This window comes from Pteropus medius, unplaced genomic scaffold (assembly GCF_902729225.1).
Source record: "Pteropus medius unplaced genomic scaffold, Ma_sr-lr_union100, whole genome shotgun sequence".
In the NCBI taxonomy this organism is placed as follows: Eukaryota; Metazoa; Chordata; class Mammalia; order Chiroptera; family Pteropodidae; genus Pteropus; species Pteropus medius.
The window spans coordinates 2,890,397-2,908,613 of record NW_024351073.1 but is presented as its reverse complement, the minus strand read 5'-3'; the positions used below and the strand labels follow the sequence as shown (position 1 = coordinate 2,908,613).

General features: G+C 41.5%; 1 protein-coding gene across 3 annotated transcripts in view; it reads right to left on the bottom strand.

The window, feature by feature from the left end:
* The window catches only part of LIFR (LIF receptor subunit alpha), a 70,171-nt gene extending 52,968 nt beyond the window's left edge, over positions 1–17,203 (bottom strand). The window contains exons 1-2 of one of the 3 annotated variants that reach the window (XM_039842623.1): positions 16,354–16,656; positions 15,659–15,881 (exon numbers count right to left, since the gene is read on the bottom strand). The gene's annotated coding sequence lies outside the window, so the exon portion shown is untranslated. Of the gene's footprint in view, positions 1–15,658; positions 15,882–16,353; positions 16,657–17,187 lie in introns of those variants that run through there. The other 2 variants (XM_039842624.1, XM_039842622.1) reach the window with 2 other exon arrangements.
* Positions 17,204–18,217: the final 1,014 nt, after the last annotated feature.

Here is an 18,217-nt window from a genome sequence, read left to right as displayed (position 1 = left end):
AACTTTCTAGTCAATTCCAGTACCATCGAGCTTACTTATTAGAATGAAAATGTTTTCATAAACATTTAAAATGCCAGTTGCTAATGTTACGGAATTGCAGAGCGTGTGCAAGAATAACTGAATAAAGGAGATAAAAATAATCAGAAACCGTATTTACTGACTGGCTAAACACTATCTTGAAATGAGACAGTCCCTCACTACAAGTTTACAGTTGTTCTAGAAAAGAGAAGTGTGTCCCATGAAGTGGGAAGAGGGGGATAGAGGCAGAGGAGAGCGTGCTCTGGGCCAGGTGCTGTGGGACTGTCATCCTAATTAGCGGTGTGACTGGGGGAAATCACTTAATCCCTCCAGGCTGCTGCCTCAAGCACTGCAGCAGAGGCCAGCCTTACTCAGCGTCCATATGAGAAACTTCCCAGAGTTAAGTTGCACTATTCCATCCCTGTTGGCAGGCAACAAGCAAGCAGACACACTAGGCCAATGCCAGCACCAGCCACCAATGAGAGACACCCCTGAGGGGGTGCTCAGGGTCAGAAGGATCAAAGGCAGTGTCACCAGAGCCTGCTTAACTGAAAACAGGTAGGACAATAAAGAAGACTTTCTTTTGTCACAACATTTACATAGAAAAATTTGCACAAGTCATTTAGGCAATACAGTATTACACTTGCGATAGATTCAGCTTCTGTGCCACGGAAAACTTCCGAATGGACTTCTTTGCAGCCAGAAAATTCATGCACAGAGCCTTCTAAAAAGGACACGTAAAACCAGTTCTGCTCTTCTCTGATAGAAACAGTCAGAATTTGCTTTAACCCCACCTCCCAATGCCTTATTCTTAAAGGAGAGCACATTTTTATAGAATTTTAGGAGCTAATTTTCAAAATCAGGATCGCTGTCTTGACGCAGCCGCAGAGTGCCAATGCAAGTGCCGACAGGCAAAACGGGTCAACTACCCAGGCTGGTGCTAATGGCAGCCTGTCTGTCCAGTCTTCGAAGGTAGGAGCAATGCGCCATGCACCCATTCTCTAGAGCTACTACAAGAGGATGTAATTCACAACAGAAAACGAGGTAGAAAACCAAAAAAAAAAAAAAAAATGAGAGCGAGAGAGAAAAATGATCCATGAAACTGGACTTTTAACCCAGGGAAGAAGGCCTGAGCGCCCCTCCCTCCCCACTGTCATTCCAGGTCACATTAAAATCGATGCCATTCAAGCTGCGGGACCCCTTTGTGACTACTTGCACACATTTTTCCTTCTGCCTGGAATTCCCTCTGTCCTTCTGCCACCATCCTCAATTCACCTGGGAACCTGGTAGGAGGTAGAAGAGCTCATCACCACCTTTGCAATACCTTCCAGGATTCCCCGAAGGTTAGCTGCTCCTCCTTCTCCTTCCATGACACTTTAATTACATCCCCATTACAGGGGTTGGACAAACTATAACCCGTGAGCCAAATTCAATCTACCTCTGCTTCTGTAAATAGAGTTTTACTACAACACAGCCATACCCATTGTTTATGTATTACCATGGCCGCTTTCCCACTATGATGTTAAGGTTGAGTGGCTTCCAGGGAGACTGCATGGCCTACAAAGCCTAAAATATTTACTACCTGGCCCCTTCTGTTAAGTTTGCTGGCCCCTGCCCGAATGCATCACTTCCTAATTTTGTAATTCCTCCAAGAGACTGTAAGCTGGAGGAGTTCACAGTTCACCATTAGCCTCCAGCGTCCAAGCATAGCATCTGGAACTAGGCAGACACTCAAAACTCTAAGCCAGCTGACAGATGAATGAACAGCAAGACATATACGAATGTAGGTCCACAAAGTATGCTTTGATTGTTAAGCTTCATGCTAACTCGAGCACTGTCAACACTAGGGACATAAGTTAGGGCTGTGGTGCCCAAACCATGCACTGAGGCACCCAACCACAGAAGCAAACAAACTAGGTATTACAGTATATTTTAAATGTTCAAAGGAAAGAAAGCAACCTCTGTGCACCGCTGTCAGAACCTTTAACTCGAGGTAGTTCAGTTTCAATGCTAGGCCACGCTACATTCCTTTCACTGACTTCATGCCTTTGTGAAGGGGCGGGGAGAGTCACTGGTCGCTGTGATGAAACACAAACACCATCCAAAACTCAAGGCAGAAGTGGCACTGAGGGTGGCAGCATCCAACCTGTTCTCCAAGGTTTGAGAAGTTATGTAGTACCCAGCAGGGTCACACGTGTGGCTTTTTAAGAATGAAATAAAAGTATTATTTTTCCTTAAGATGATATGCATTATTTTTCAAATTGCTATTAAAGTGTCAGGTCATAAATACTTACTGAGTAGTTCCGACCTAACTACTTTATAAAAAGAACTGTCGGGCATTTCTTGTGAACAAGGGGCACTGCGAAAACACTAATGGAACACTATGGGCACCGTGACCTGGGCGGTCTGGGAATCTAAGCTGGAGGACAGCTCAGCTGCTTACGGTTTCCATTATCATGCTTTAATTTGCATTCTGCATGCAGGAAAGTGTTTCCCCAAAGGAATCACAGTTATTCTTGGTCTGTGATTCAAACAGAATTTCTTGTCAGTTTCTAAATTTTTTCTGCATTTCCCAGGAATTTTTTATACACAGTCATCCAGACTTTTTTGTTTTCAGGGTCCTTACATTCCTCTGTCAGTTTTGGTAACCTTCACGCCAGTGAGGACTTCCCAGGTAATTCAAGAGCCTGTTCATTACCGACTTCAGCACATCAAAACAAACTTGAGTACATCACTCCAGTTCATCACCCTTCCAAAGCTCCCCCTGCTCCAACATCAAGATCCAGTTCAGCCTGGTAGACAAAACCCTTCGAGTGGCCACCAAATGTCCTGCCCCACTCCACACCAGAGCAGGGCTAACCACACCAAACGCTCCACACCCCCACTGGTTCCAGGGCTTCCCCTCAAACCACTGCCCCTGCGGCACGCCCCCTGCAATAGTCTCCAGTTCTTCCCATCCTTCAGGATCCACCGGAAGCTCTGCCACACTGACGCGTGACATCTGTTCATTCCACTCTGTCCTCAGCTAGGCTCTAAGAGTGATTAGTATGCAACAGCCTTCAATAAATGTTAATGCCTATCAAACAAATAAACTTGTTTCTTCTATCACAAGGATGAAACACTCTTGTGAAACAACCTGAAGAACATTTCTTCTTGTTCAAAACTATCAAGAGATTTTTAATATGCGAGAAAGCATAATAAAAGCTTACCTTCAAAAAGAATCAGGAACAGCTTCATTTCCCAGTACTTGCTTCCCCATACTCTCACCAAGATTAAGGATTATCTTTTTATTTTTATTTTAATTTGTTCCAACTGTAAGGCCATAAATGGCATTTCCTTGATTATGTATTCAAAATAGCTTTTCGTATGTTTATTGGTAATTTGTAATGCTTATTTATAAACTGCTTATTCTATCTTTTGCTCATTTTTCTAGTTAGGCATGCATTAATCTTTTCCTTACTACCTGATTCATTAGATACATATTAACTCTGTTACATACATGAACTAGAAATATATTTTCTAGTTTGCTTTCTTACTTTCCAATGAGGTTTTTGTTTGACTTTGCATTTAGTCAGATGTCTCAATTTTGTCCTTTATGGTTTCTGACCAAACTTTTTTCTCATGCCAAGACTAGTTAAATTGTCACCTATGTAGTTTTCAAGTTCATTTAAGGCTCTTAACATTTTAAGCTTTAATCCATATGAAATTAATTTTGGTGAACAGTATAAATGAAAGATCCAGCCCCTCACTTCCCTGTAAAAATGGTTACCACTTATCCCATTAATTAAATAATCCATTCCTTCTCTCAGTGACTCAAGATGCCATCAGGACACCATTCCTTTTCAGGTTCCTCGGTGGGACCTCCTTAGCCTACTGCTCCTTCACCCCACAATTCCCTCACTGAACAGCACTATCTATTCTCATGGCTTTAACCACCACTCATAACTAATGACTTCCAAATCTCTATTTCCAGTATTGGCCTCTTTCCAGTTGCAGATTAACCATCTACTGGACAATTTCTTGCTTATCTACACAAATCCATTCAAATGAGGTCCTTCAGGAATGACAAAATATTTTGATACTACACAGCTACTCAGATACTTGACAGATTCCTCTAAAGCTCCACATATAAAATTCAATTCACTTTCCCTTCCAAACCAGCTCTCTTGTGCCCCAGTCCCCTTCAGGCACTAGTCTCTCCTGAGTCACTCAAGCAAGAGTCACCCTTGACTCCTCCTCCTTCCTCACGTCTTCCATCCACTCACCAGTTTGACCTCCCAAACACCCCTTGATTCTTTCCACTCACCTCTACCTCTATTTTCATTTCCACTGCTCTGGCTCAGCATCTCAGGCACAGGTAATTTAATCATTACTTAATTTGTTTTATCTCATGGCCTCCAGCAAGGGCCTCCCACAATCTATCTTCCACAATGACTGTCCTGGCTTTAAATCACATCTCTATCTCTAACCTTCATCATTTGCTCAAGTGGCAAGCCAACCGTCAGGAGGTTGTCCCACCAAGTACTCAGAACATAGATGGGACTAACTCAAATTCAAACTTGGACTAGACAGTCTGCCTTCCTCCTCCGCTCCCCGTCCTTGGGGCATCTCTGCCTCTTGGGTGTCTTGCAGACCCTTGCCTCCAGATACCAGCGCTCTCTGAATGCTCCTACTGCACTTCACTGAACTTCCACTTTGGGCAATTGTCTTATCATACCAGATATTACAGAGAATATTCTTTCCCATCCTCCCATCTTTTCCCATTAATTATGACCTCTCTGAGAGCAGAGATTTATCTTGCATCTAAGTGGGCTTCCCATGTGCAAGATACTCAGGATTGACTGAGTGGACTGAACAAGTCTACGTCAATGGAGTCTTTGGCGAGGACTTAAAATACTTTGACAACACCCAATTGTTTCTTTAAATTCTGAAGAGAAATGAAAGTTATGTTCCTGAATGTACTAGTTTGCTATAGAAAACTTTTTGAATAAAAAGACATCAGCTTAAATTGCTGGAGGCTTTTTTTTTTTCATTACGTGGAGTAAAACTATCCATTAGCCCTTTATAAATTCTAAGAGAAGGAAAATATTAATTATGTAATAATTTTATGTAGTTGAAATGCTGGTTTTAGCTAAGTCAACCATGATAATATAGAATTCACAGATATTATTTTTCAGATATCATGCATTATTTATGTATTGTTTATTTTAAGCACGTAGTTTTAAGTTCTTTAAATGCAATATAGAATTTAATCCTTGTAATAACCCTACAAAGTATCATTATTCTCTCCCTTTTTACAACAAGGAAAATGAGACACAGAGAGGTTTTTGACACTTGTTTGAGGTCACATAGCTAGTCAGGCATAGAATCTGGATTTGAATCCAGGTCTGACCACAAATCTCATTTCTAGCCCTAAACTGAAAAATGTGGAGCAAAAACTCACTGAACCAGAGTCAGAAGTCCTGGGCTCCAGTCCCTATTCCACCAGTTACTAGGTGGCAGGTATGTGAACTTGGACAGATCCCCTAATAGTTCTAAAATTATACAACTATAACCCAGGACCTACTTTCGTACTTTAAAAGTCATTAAAAAATTTATAGTTGTATCGTGAGACCTTGTCCCCTCTATGAACTAGAAGATGGAGAATGGGATCAAGAATGCTGATCGTACCCATCCCCTGCCCAGCTGAATGCTGTTCTTGGGGCAAATACCGCCTGCTTTACCAAGCACTTCCATTTATCACATCGTGACAAAGGTCAGACAGTCTGTGTTCAGGGAACCGAACAACAATCAGCCACTACCTTGGTTTGAACAAGATCTTATCTAATGAGTGAAAGATATTTATGAGTATGATGAAGAAATACAGGTGGTAAAAAAAAAAAGAGTAAAGGGGGTTCTTTGGTTACATGATCGATCTGACTCGCTAATCAATGGATGCTGTCAACCTAGACAAAGACTGTGGACAGATGTGAGAGTTCTGATTTTCTTGACATTTTCATTAACAAATTGGATGAGGATACAAGAATCACATTCATCAACTCTGTAGACTTAAAAAATGGGCAAAAGAGCAAATACTGGATGTAATAATGAGGATTCTGATAAATTAATCCAACAAATTAATCCAATAAGATCAATCTAGCACTGATGATTTTGGAACAATAACATGGTAACAATAACATGCAGAAAATGAAAAAAATTCAGGTCACAGGAAATACGATTTAGTAGCAACATATGGGGAAAACACAAAAGACTGGTTAGTAAAATGGGCCAATAATGTAATGTAACTGTCAAAATAATAAGAGGGATAAGTGTTTTATCTCATTTTATCACAAACGTGTCTAAAATCCTATCCTTCAGTGGTATTAAAATTGGAAGATTCATTTTTAACCTGAAAAATTAATAAGTAGATAACCCAACATTAAGGCATTATTAATATGAAACAAACATAACCTATTATTATTGTCTGTATTGCTGCCCAAATTATTAAAAATTATCACTTCAATATAAATCTTCCCCTAAGTATTCTTATCCCATCTCTCCATAGGTGGAACCTACTTCCTATTTTTTCCCCCAGCTTTACAGGACTACAATGGACAAAACTATATATTTAAAGTGTACAATGTGATAATTTGCTATACATATACACTGTGTGAAATGATTACCACAAGCAAGTGAATTAGCACATCTCTCACCTCTTACCTTCTTTTTTGTGTGCAGTGAAAATGCTTCACATCTCCTTTCCTAGCAAATTTCAAGTCTTCAAGACAGTATTATTAATTACAGTCACCATGCTGTACATTAGAGCCCAGAAATGATTCATCTTATAATTGAAACGTTGTACCCTCCAAAAAACAACTTTAGCTCAAGTGACTACTTTGTCACTCTGTACTTCACCTGCTCCCTATTTTACAATACCACACTTAGGGACCCCTTGACCATTTAGCAACTTAAGGATAACGAATCAACAGATCTGTGTTTGAGAGCCTGAAACACATCAGTGCCTTTTCACTAAGTTTAATCAGAAGCTTTAAAAAAGGGCACAGTGGATTGGGCATGAGAGGAGCTCGCACTCATCACTACTGCCATGTATCACTGCCTCAACATTATTAAGAAAATAAGGACCAGCTTCCAGGGCCGGCTGGGGCCTGGCTGGGGGCTCTTCCCCCGGGCCTGCACTACAGTGCTCCTCACTGCTCTCGGGACTACCAAGCCCTTCATAGCACAACCTGGAGTCAGCCTTCTGAAATGTTGGTCTCACATGCCTGAAATTTTCCATAGCTCTCCCGGGTTCACCAAAAGAGGTGCCAACTTTAGCATGGCATGAGGCTCTCTGCTGTTTCATTCCACCTAATGTCCCAATCCCACCTCTGCCCACTGTCCCACACTGTCCTTTTGCTTGAGTCCCACTAAACGTGCCAAGTTGTCATCCTATGTGTTATTGTACACACTGTTCTCTCTACCTAGAATGTCCTGCTCCACTCTTCCTTGTCCATTTAACACCAGTTCATCCTTAAAAACTCAGTACACATCGCTCCAGATCCAACCTTCCCAGTATCTTTCCTTATTGATCCCCAAAGTGAGACAAATTTCAGTTGCCATTTACACCTAGAGTATCACTACTGTCTATCTTGTAGTAGAATTAAGAAGAAAGTGATATAGCTCTTATTGTCTCTATCAAAAGGATAAAGACAAAAGGCAGATCAGATCCACTCAGCAACACAGGAGACCGCACTCTCCCTGTAATCACTTGAGTTTCCAGTCCCAGCAATACAGTCCATGAAATGCATGAGTATAGCAATCACAGCTTTGACTATTTGTAAGTGAGCTGAAAAGTGCCGAAACAGAATCATCTGTAATTTTACTGAAGCTGGCATTTGAGAAAGGGCGAGGTGGCCACATGTCTGCATGTCAACACAGCTTGGTTGCTCTCTATTTGCCATTACATACTCGGTACATCTCATTAAGAAGGAGAAAGTGTCTCTTCATGAAAAGTGACCCCCTCAACCAAAAACAAAAAAAACACAAAAAACCTAACTGCTGGTTCCAATCGGGGCAGGGAGAATAAAGTGGGCCATGGAAAGCAATGGTGTAGACAGAAAAACCGAGATAAACGAAGAATAAAATGTTGACTTTGCTGGTGGCTCTGACCTGTGACATGCCTTAACCTACCACACATTCTACACACGAACAAGAAAAAATGATTTGTGAAACCGTCTTCTTTTAATTAGACAGTATGTGGGAAGTAAAATGCTAAGTCAGTATTTGTCATGAAAGTTCCCAGACATCTTTCATGACTTCTGAGAGTCTACTTTATATCAAAATATTTACAACTCAAAAAAAAAAGTCTTTACATAAGGAACAATTTACAAAATTAATGTAGTTCTATATACTGTCAGACAAGAACATTATTTTAAAATGAATGCTTTATGCCCTCGTCCTCAGTAAGATTATGTGCTAGAATTTCTTAAACAGAATACCCAAGAATTCCATTCATCCTAAATTTATTAGTAGAAACTCATCTCAGTAATTTTATAAAAGATAATCTCAAAAAGACAAGTCCTTCACAGAAGATATATAGTGGCAATTTTAAGATTATTAGCCCAGGATATTCTCACACATGTATAATATGTCACCACTAAATCATAAGTGAATGTCAAGGAAAAATAACCTAGTCTGCTCTTCCTGTAGTTTGTGGAATAAGCCGGAGGCATGTTTGTGTTCACTGAAAAGTAACATGAGAACGAAGCTTCTTTTAAAATTGCAGGAAAGGAAATGAGGCCTACTTGACTGTCAACTTTGATAATACCATGTGTGTGTGTGCCTCCTGGCTCTGAACTGTGGGACACGTCTGTCTGTCCTGGACATTGCTGCATATCTGATGCATACCCACTGCCTGGCAAAAAAAAAAAAAAAAAAAAAAAGGTTCTTAATAGTTATTGAATGAATGAATCACACTGCATTCTCACAACTCTATAAAGACCCTCATCTTTAAGAACTTACAGGATTACTGAAGACAACAAAAGAAGAAAAAAGCCTCAATTAAAAATGTAATTTCTTGACAATAGAGAGCATTTCAGTTTTAAGGTATATAAAAACTCAACAAAATATTTCCCAGTGACCAGAGCAGTGAAATATTTTGTCAGAATGTTCTCGAATGCTTTTCACAACAGTTTGATATAAGTTGTAAAAGAAAATTATTCTGCTTTGAAATCCTATATTAACAAGAATATAATATTGGCCTCAATCATATCAGATTGGTGAGGTCGAGGTAACATTTATCCAACTCTAGCTGTAGGCACCGTGAGCTGGATGTTATTATTCCCATTTTATAGATAAGTAAACATGCAGAACTTGCCCAAATTCACAAAACTGGCAAATAGGAAATGGAATCTGATCCCATTCTTTTTACTATAAACATGCTTTACATGTGGGACATCAGGAAAATAAAGAGAGTAATAGTCATGGCATTTTCCTACATATTAAGTAGAAAACCACACACACACAGTCTCTCTCCTTCTCTCTCGCATTCACCTCCAAAAACAAAAACAAAAATACTTAGATCAACTTACGCATACTGTTTTGCAATCTGCTTTTCCAGTTTACAAATTTTGAGCATCTTTCCACATCAGTAAATACTTTCCTACCTTACCATTAATGAAGAAAGGGTTTTCCACGACATGTATATACCACAATTTGTGTATTCAATCCCCCGATTATTGAGCACTTAAGTTGTTTCTAGTTTATGATTATCATAAACAAAGCTACAAAAATCACTTTTGCAAATTAGAGGACTTTTTGCATGTACTTTTTGTGGAAGTCACCAGAATGTGGAAATGAGGTTTTCCCAAGCTTTGAGAGAGCACCTCCTTCCAATTTTGAGACACCCCACTAAGCAGACTTCCTACCAAATTAAGAATTACTGTGGGGGGGGAGAAAGCTACTGACAGGACCACGAGGTCCGCATGCCCTGCGGAGGCGAGAACCACTGCTTACAGACTGGTCTCTGTACACATGCTTTATTTTTTTTCCCCTTAAGTTCCTAGTGGAAATGCCTGACTAAGGGACATGGCACATTTTTGAGGCTTTCGATGAGTAATATAAAATTGCGCTCCTGGAAAGTTGTAACAATTGAAACACCCCCAGCAGCATTTGAAAGTGATAATTTCCAAAACCCTCTGGTTGGCTAGAGTTGTTTTTAAACAATCGAATCCCTATATGGCCCTAAGTTTTTAAAACAGTGAAACTATCAATAAAACATATCTAGAAAAACAATTCGGAAAACAAGTGCTAGATTTTAAAGTACATATGTTTTCAAATACAAACTTCAATGACATCAGATCCCAGTCAACTGAACTTAAAAGAATAACTATTAGAAAACCAGTGGCATGGAGCTCAGAAAGATGCTGAGCAAGTAAGTAAACGGCTGTATTTTCACTTGCCCATCTGGCTAATATTAAGCTTAATAGTTTGGACTTTAAAAACAACATGTTCTATTTTTTTAATAAAAAACTAATAAAATTATATAGTCTTTCAAATTTTATAAATACTATCTTATAGCTAACCTGCAATCTGAAGTTCTCAAAATCCTTTTAGATATTCGTTTATTCAACAAATACCTGCATGCCTACTGTGGGCTGGGCACTGTTCTGTGGAGTCGCAGTGGTGAACCTGACAGAATCCTGCCTTTGAGGAGCTGCTGAGGGCCGTTCAGAATCCTGCCTGAGGGACCTGCACATCCCCGTTACCGTGCCAGTCCCGAACCAATGGACTCTCGGGCAAATTATAACACCTCTGGGTCTTGCTCTCTTGATCAGTAAACTGAAGAAGCTAACCAGATGATCTGAGGTCTCTTCTGGCTCTAATTCTATACATCTTTTGGTTTTGTTTGAATGTTTAAGTTCCTACTACTCATAAGAGCTTTGCATTTTAAGCTCTATGTAGTTCTTTCGTGAAATCAGAAAAAAAAAAATTTACATCTACGGTAAAATTTTGGTGATTCAAGTATCTTTAACAAATAAACATAGGTAAGGTTCCAATGAGATTAAGATTTAGATGCTCCCATCCTTAACTGCTTTTTAGGAGAGGTTTCTAAAATATTCTTGCTTCCTTCACTTTTGTACTGCACTATAAATACTAAGGCATGAAATGTGAAACAGGACCTCACTGGTATGGCTGTGGGTCTCTAGGCGTGTGGACAGGAATGGCTGCCACCCCAGCTTTAAGGTGGCATGCTGGCACCCTCAGGGGCTGCAGCTCTCAAGTCCTGGTGGTGAATCCTCCCTTCAGCTTACCTCCCCACCCCTCAGCTCAACAGAGACACACAATTCTGTCTACAGAATGTCTATAACTCACTGCTCCATTAGCCGTTCTAATATTAGAAATGGGAGGCACTACTTCTGCCACTACTTGTTACTTTCCACCAGATGTTTCTGCCACCACTATTTCAACTCTCATTGAATGCAGGGTCCCCTTGGAGAGGCCTGCTTCTGACAGCAGTTAGGGGAAGGCATAGCAAGGGCCCTCAGGATCTCAAGCCCCTCTCTAGGGAAAAGCCACACAAACACTTTCAGGAAGTGGTATCGCCTCCTTGTGGTCTTTAAGGGTACTGACAATAACATAGATACACATGTATTCTCAACTACAGGCACATATTCCAAGTCCTCCTCAGTACTGCTCTATAGCAGAATGGGTAAGAGCCAAGAGTTTCTCACTTGTGTGCAAAAGTACATGAAAATTCACAGAATTTTTCCTCAACTTCCAACATAAAACCATAAAACAGCATTTGATAAACACAACCTTTGCTCACAAGAGCAACATCCAAAGCAACGACCAGTGAGGTCTGTGCTGTAATTATAGACAATGTAAGACAAATTTGGAATTCCTGCATCTCTATAGTTCACAAAGGAAATGTAAAGGAAGTAGTAAAAGTACGTTAACTCAAACATCAAAGTGTCTAAATTTACCACAACCAGTAACAATTAAAACAGATGCTTATGTGCCTCTGCTCTTTTGCCTGAAGAACCTTCACTACAATGACAGTGACAAGGGCAACTTTACTTAAGATTCAGGAATCAGAGAACCCATCTTTTACTTAGTGTTTGCACAGGGCTCATGAGAGAGGATTGGAAGATTAAATTACCTCACATGGAAACAACTTATTGGGTTCTGGTATCAACCAGTTAAAATAGGAAATGAAGTAATTAAAAACTCTCAATCTGCAAGATCGCAAAACTCCTGATATTGAAAGAGGAGCCCAAAAGTCACAGTCAAAAGAAAGACAACAGACTATAACAACTGCTTGGCAAAAACTCATTCCCCAAACTTTCAACTAACATAAAGGAACATATATTTAGAATGACAAACAGATTAGAAGTTGGGAAGAGGAAATATCAGTTCCTGATATTCCCTAAAATAGAACATGCACACATTCTTCTGTGAGAAAAAAAAAAGTACCTGTATAAAGCACATATGTGTTCATTAGTCTATCATTGACCCAAAATTAAGATATGTAAAAAAAAAAAAAAAAAAGGCATCTTTGAATATTTTACCTTTAAGCAAATGGCTAATCCACTGAAATCAAAGATGAAACTTCTGACTAAATGACTCAGAAATCACTATAATGTCCTGGAAAATTAGGTACATTTTTAAGGCTTCAGACTTTAATTGCATAAAATAGCAATCAAATGCAACAACCGACTTAAAGCAGTAATTTGAAGGACTGTGTTAACAGTACAACAGATTTGGTAATGTCAAGGGCCAGAGCCAAGATAGAAAGCCTAGATACATGACTTCCGAATCTAAGCATTTTGACCAAAATCAGGCAAGATTATTTTTAAAACTCTTTGATTATTTATTATTTCAACAAATATCCACAGCTCATTGTGACCGAGGCTGTTCCTGGTGCTGGGGAAGCAACGAGGAACAAGCGGATCTGTGCCAGCCCTTCCAGAGCTTCCAGTGGGTTTAGGAAATCCACCGTCCAAGGTCTCTCTATTCCGCTTCTGTAAACATTCCTTGACATATGCAAATACACTGGGCACCCATCCCAGCGCCTGCTCTCTTCTGCCTGCCACTTCCCCGCCTTTCCCCTTTATCTGAAACTCCAGCCACACAGGACAGGCAGCCCTCTGTTCCTCTGGCATGTGAGGTTCAGTGCCACTCCAGGGCCTTTGCACTTGCTGTTCCCTCTGCCTGAACCATTCCCACTCCAAATCTCCAGAAGCACAGGCCTCTTCCTGTCCTTCTTTGGGCTCATCTCTCTCCATCTCAGAAAGGCTTCTAGGACCACTTAATCTAAAACAACAGTACTCCGCTCACTCCCTCTCTTCACCATGGCAACCCTATTTTATTACTTTTCCAGTACTTATCACAATCTGATATTATCTCCTTTATTGCTTCTCTGCTTTTTATCTGTCTCCCACTATCAGACTCATAGAGGGGCCTGATTGTACTGTGCGCTGCTATATTCTTAGTCCCTAGAAGTTGCTTGAAATATAACAGATGCTCAATAAATACTTATTTAAGAAGAGCAAATATAGGCAACATTAGCAGTTTGTTACCACAATGACAGGTACCAAATAATAAAGAAAATAAAAAAAAAAACACTTTAAATGCTAAAAGATCTGTCTGATCAGTTAAAACAAAAAGATTATAGCTAACATTAATCTTAAAAATATTCTCAAAAATAAACATAATGGAAATATAAAGCTCAATTTAGCTAATAGTAAAATTTTATAATGTATTAGGCTCAATTTCTAGCATTAGCAGTACCTCTACAATTTATTCTGTTCTGAACACTCAAGAGACTCCAATTTTTAATTTAAAATAAAAGAGCCAAATATTTTCTAAAAGCATACTCCCCCTTAAGACTTTATTAATAACCTTCCAAATTGTACAATTTGTAACCATATTATAGCAACATTAAAATGTGAAATATTGGTGACAACCTACAAAAGCAGGGAATTTAGTGCCTAATGGCAAACAAGTTTTATGAAACACCAACTACCATCATCTTCAATTTAATCAAAGGTACAAGACTTTTCTCCATATTCAAAAATATTTAAACTCTTGAGAATTTTTCTCACAGATTATCCTTAAAATTTTATATCTGTTCTTTTATTCCTTGTGTTAAAACAGAGAGCTAAGGTGTTAATCAAGGACTATGACTTTAGTTACTGGTCATAACGGCTCATGCTTCACCACAAAGACACCAAAAATCTTTCTGGATCACTCTGAAATTACATAAAAGCAAAAGATGTACATCGGAGAGAAGGGGCATTTATTTCCTGGAATGTGATGCAAAGAAGTAAGTTACCATTGCCTTTGGGCCTTTGGGAATAATTGAAATCCACTTAAAAACCTCAAAAACTAATATTTTACCATTTTATAGCAAAATATCAGAAACAACCTACACATATCTCAATAAAGAAGAGGTTAAATCAATTACGGTTTCTCCTTAATGGAGTACTCAGCAGCTGTGAGGCAATGAGACAGCTCTCTTAGGTACTGATATAGAGACTGCCAAGATTTAGTACTCTGCAGGGAGGGTGGGGGAGCTGGTGCAGAACAGAGTATACAATATGTCCTTATTTGTGGAAAGACAAGTAAAAAGAACACGCATTAAATGTTTACATTAGCATAGGTTATATCTGGAAAAATATACACAAAGAAGCTAGCAACCCTGGTTCCTGGGGAGAAGAACAGGGCATCAGGGGAGAGAGGTATACTTTCCATTCTATAGCTTTGGTATCTACTGAATCTTCTACAGTGTGCATAAATTGCCTGCCCCCAAAATTAATATGATACATTTTAATATTGGAATATTTTATACTATTACCAACATATTACTCAAGGATAACCATCGAAAAGCAAAAGCTTTCAAAAATCACAAGAGTTTATTCTCTTTGACCGCACAGTTCCTGATCCTTAATTCCCAGAAGAGAATCCAAGTCTCTGCTAATTAAAGAGGCACGCTTGTGATCTCACCTACTACAAAGCAAATAAGCCTCAATTCAATTCTTGGAAGGGAAATAGCTGCTCGGTTCACCTAAAAAACATACCTCATATTTAAATTGAGCGTGTAACTACCTAATGAAGCCTCCAAACCAATATAGTTTCTACCTGGCTATAAAAGAGAAAATCAGAGACAATTAAGAGGGCAGTCTCCTGTTTTAAAAACACACTATACTTAGGATTCCTTTCCTCTGCCAGGCTCAGACAAGGAACTCTTCTGATATTAATGAAACATGACTTCAGATCTGTGGCAAAATAATCATTTAAGGGTAGGAGCAAGAATCATTTGCACTAAATAAACACTTATGAAAGTATCTTCATCTGTAGGGGAGAGGAGTTTGCTTTAAATTTAAGTTAGGAATCATTTTTTGTAACGCTGACTGATACTACTAAATCACATTAATTTTACTCCAAGCAATTTTTAAAAATTTAATGACAAAGCTGAAACTGAAAACGAACAAATAGCAAAGAAAACTTTAAATTGAAAATTTCCATTCAATGTATCTTGAACACAGAGAAATGCAAAAATCACATCCACACAAACGCCACTCACAACAGCATACATGTTATATCAATATTTGACTGTATTAAGCACACCCACAGAAAAAAGAACACAAAGATACCCAACTGCAAATACAAGCCCTCATATTTTTTGGTAGCCGGAGGTGAAGATCAGAATCACATCATGCAGACCCAGATGTAAACTCACAACACTTGATGTGCAGTTTTCTGTAGGTCAGAACTCGTGATTCCAGCTCTGTCCTATTAGACAACACATCAGATGTGGCATTTTTCACGAAGCCTAACTGAGATCGCCAGCACGTTAACTTTGCGTTTAGTCAGTATAGCGCCTTGGGATATAAGCATAAAAATACAAGTAAATCAAATAGTAGAATATAAACACAGAGGGGACGAAGAACTAGTTTAAGGAAGAGTTCCAGCAATGGATCACGAACTCATTTGGTTGATTACATCTCCAAAAGGAAAATAGAAATTAAAGCTCCTTCCCATCCCCCAGGTAGCTTCTGGTCTCAGAAACCCTACGTGGGGCAGAAGTTTGCAAGCGCGGAGTCGGCGCCCTGCGGGACCCGAGAGTGGCCCAAGGGCGCGCGGGGAGCAGCGCGACACAGAGCGCTTGCCCCTCCCCCGCGTCCGGGTCACTCATCTCGGACGCGCTCCAGGAGCTGGGACCAGAGGCGGCCGGAGCGCTGCCCCTCACCCTGCCCTGGCCGCCAGGGCTGGCGGCGACGCGCCCAGGGAACCGTGCTCTCGGCTCTGCGGCTGGCGCTGCCCGCGCCGCGCCCACCCGCGCCCAGCACTCACGGGCCGCTCCCGCGCCGCTATCTCGCCATCCCCCGTCGGTCGGCTCTGCTGCCTTGGCCGCCGCCCGGGGGCTGCCCGGAGCCCGCAATCACCCGGGTCTGGAGAGGAGGAGGAGGGCCGGACACGACCCGCCGCTGCCACCTCGCCTCCCGGTCCCAGCTCTGACTGCGCGAGGCGGCCACGGGCGAGGGGCGGCCCGCTGCCCTCTGCGAGCCCCGAGAGCCGCGGCCGCCGCCAGAGCCGCGCGGAGGCAACGGTAACGGCCACGGCCACCGCCACGGCTGAGACGCTCCAGCCGGGTCTGCGGCGCGCGGGGGCGGTGCCAGCACGCCACTCTGCGGGGGGTGCTGCTGCAGGCCCCGCCCCCGCCCCGCCCCGCCGCCCGCGCCCCCCGCCCTCCCCCCCGCCGGAAGCCGGCTGCGCGCCCCCGTCGCCGCCCTCCGGCCCGGCCGCGCGCGTCCGGCCCTCGCTCGCGACGCCGCCCCTGGGAGTCGGAGGCGAGCGGCCGCGCGCGACGCCCGCGCGCTGAGCGGTGTTTCGGCGGCAAGTCCCGTCCCGAGGCCGTTCTCGGAAGGTCATGGAAGAGCCAGGGAAAGCGAAGCAGCGGAGCCCGTGCAAATCCTCGCACAACGCGGGCCTAGTGTGCAGCGGCCCTGCGGGAAGGAGAACAGCTCCCAAAACGCTGTCCATGCGCTTTGCAAATACAGTGCATGGACGAGAGGAAAACGTGGGGCCATTTTTCAGCTTCCTCTGTAAATACACACGATAAACAGCTTCTGCGACTCCGAGTGGGCTGGGAGGTGGGGGGACGATTACTTAGGTTTTATGAGTTACCTAAAATGCCCCTAGGGCTGGGGCGCTGCCGCTTAGGCCACCTTCCTCCTCCCCCGTGCAGAGCTCCCGCAGTCCCAGAGGGCCCGCGGGGCACTCAAGAATATCCTGGAGTCTTATAGTCGTGCCTCCAAGGCGTGGTGGACTTATTTGTGCGGGGAAGAAACGGCTCCCTTAATGGGGTGAGATTTTTCCTCCCTGCATTGTTCCCATTTCCGCAGTTTCACTTGGCCTCGATTTTCTTCCAGAGTAATGCACCAAATGAAATTAGCTGGAGAGCGTTTGATGGCACAGAATCATGGTTTGAAGATGTTTACGCTCTATGCCGGACGCGTTTGATGATGTTCTCTTCGGCACAATTAATTTCGCAAAGTTCAGAAATGTGCCAGACAGAGCCCCTGGCACGCAGAGTCACAGGGCTCTGCAGATATACCTTTGATAAGAAACCAGCTTGTTTCATTTGTGATTTATTTGATGCACTAGCTCTAAGGCCAACGTGTTTTCTAGAGACCTTTGGATAAAATTACAAAGCAATTTCTAAATTGGCAAAATGAAGCTTATTTTCTGAAATAACATTTCCTTGTTGATAATGTAACTAAAATGGGGAACAAAACACCTGCCAGTATATTGGGCTTCGTAGATGAAAATGTTTCACGGTAAGAAACGGTCCCTACCAGTGTGACCTGATGCCCAATTCTATCCATGAACACCAAAACTAAAGAACTCTGAGGAGTAAAGTGAAGAAATAAAATGGAGTCAGTATAGTCAAGTTGCTAAATTACTAAAATGAAGTGGATAGAGCAGAAGAAATCGCACCTATAATGAAAGTTCTGGAAATGAAAAGCTTTGTTTTTGGAGAAGATGGGTCATTCACAAAAGCAGCAAATGTGAGATAATGGGGTTTTGCTATTAAATTGGCTCTTCAGCAGGCTTCTAGGGATGGCTGATAGAACATGTAATATAGTGTCTTATCAATCAATGGAACAAGATATGGCTTTCTTCCTGGAAGAAATTTTGGAATCAAATAAAAACG